Here is a 1,920-nt window from a genome sequence, read left to right as displayed (position 1 = left end):
CCATCTATAGAAGGGGCTTGATCCTTTGCAAGTGTTTTCTTCAACAGGGGCTCCTGGAACCAACCTTCAATACCAAGGGACAGGTGAACGTTTACAGAGTTTCATCTTGCTGTAAGTTCTCTGATGAAACGTGAGGTGTGACTTATGGCAAAATGCTTTCCCACAACCATTACACTAATTGGGATTTACCCATGTGTGAATTTGTTCATGTCTATTATGGTGAGTTCTGGTAAAATGCTTTCCTACATTTCTTACATTTACAGGGTTTCTCACCTGTGTGAATTCTCTGATGGCTGCTGAATTGTGACTTTCAGTTAAAAACTTTTAAACAGGGCCGGCCCGGTGGCACACTCAGTAGAGTGTGGCACTTGGGAGCGTGGCGGCGTTCCGCGGAGGGTTTGGATCCCATATAGAGACCAGTCCGCATACTGGATGAGCGGGGTGCGGGCGTGACACTGAGGGTTGCGATCCCATTACCAGTCACGAAAAAAAGGCAAAAAGGAAAAAAAAAAAAACTTTTAAACATACTTTACATCCATATGGCTTCTCACCAGCGTGAATTCTTTGTGGGCTGCTGAGGTTATTTACATCCATATGGCTTCTCACCAGCGTGAATTCTTTGTGGGCTGCTGAGGTTAGACATTCGGTTAAAAGTTTTTTGACATTCTTTACATTCATACAGTTTCTCACCTGAGTGAGTTCTCTGATGAATGCTGAGGTGTGAATTTTGGATAAAAGCTTTTACACAATCTTTACATTCATGTAGTTTCTCACCTGAGTGAATTCGTTGATGGCTGCTAAGTTGTGACTTTTGGTTAAAAGCTTTTCCACAATCTTTACATTCATGTAGTTTCTCACCTGAGTGAGTTTTCTGATGAATGCTGAGGTTTGACTTTTGGTTACAAGTTTTTCCACATTCTTTACATTGATATGGCTTCTCACTAGTGTGAATTCTCTCATTCCTGCTGAGATCTGACTTTTGCTTAAAAGCTTTTTCACATTCTTTATCTTCATGTTCTTTTCACCTGTGTGAGCTCTCTGATGTAAAATATGGACTGACTTGTGGAAGAAAGCTTTCTCACATTCTTTGCATTCACAGGGTTTCTCACCTGTGTGAATTCTCTGATGTCTGCTGTGGTGTGACTTTTGGTGAAAGGTTTTATCACATCTACTACTGTAGAAAAATTTTTTCATATTCTTTACATGGTTTCTCACTTGTGTGAATTCTCTGATATAGAGTGAGGACAGACTCATGGTAGAAAAATTTTCTACATTCATTCCTTATATATGGTATTGCATCTATGTGAATTTTCTCAGGATGGCTGAGGAGTGAATTGTCACAAATGTTTTTCCCATGGTCAATACTTCCATAGTACTTTTCTCCTTTGTGAATTCTCTGATGCATTCTAATTGTGAATTCTGAGAAAAAATTTTCTCATGTTCATTCCAACCATAAATCTTCTCCTGTGTAGGTGTTCTCTGATGTGATGTAATGTATAATTTCTTAATAAAAGAGTTCTCACATTCAGTGTATTTACAGTGTTTCTCTCCTGTGTGCATAATCTGATGTTTAATGAGTTCAGATTTTTTATAGAACATTTCCCCACATATATCACATTGAATAGTTTTCTTTTCCCCCTGAGCTACTTCTTGGTCAATGACAACTGACTTACCACAACCTTTCTCATATTCATTACACTTAGGTGGTATCATTGATATCAGTATTTTTATGTGAAAGTATTATTGACTCTGTGTTGGAGGATTTTGCTTTTCCACGGTATTCTAAAGGCAGCAGCTTTTCAAACTGTATTCTCAGTTTGAATATTCGGATGCTGACTAAGGTTTTCAAGATGTCTGGGAAATTTTCCAGTTATATGATAGTCATCAGGTTTCTCTCCAGCAGGCATCACATCAGGCTCT

The 1,920-nt window shown here is 38.7% G+C and overlaps 1 pseudogene; it reads right to left on the bottom strand.

Annotated features, from left to right (window-relative positions):
* Positions 1-580: 580 nt before the first annotated feature.
* LOC103608786 lies at positions 581-1,254 on the bottom strand (annotated as a pseudogene).
* Between the last annotated feature and the right edge of the window lie 666 nt (positions 1,255-1,920).

Source organism: Galeopterus variegatus, unplaced genomic scaffold (assembly GCF_000696425.1).
Source record: "Galeopterus variegatus unplaced genomic scaffold, G_variegatus-3.0.2 Scaffold8851, whole genome shotgun sequence".
Classification (NCBI taxonomy): domain Eukaryota; kingdom Metazoa; phylum Chordata; class Mammalia; order Dermoptera; family Cynocephalidae; genus Galeopterus; species Galeopterus variegatus.
The sequence above is the reverse complement of the archived record's forward strand: the minus strand, read 5'-3'. Positions and strand labels throughout refer to the sequence as shown.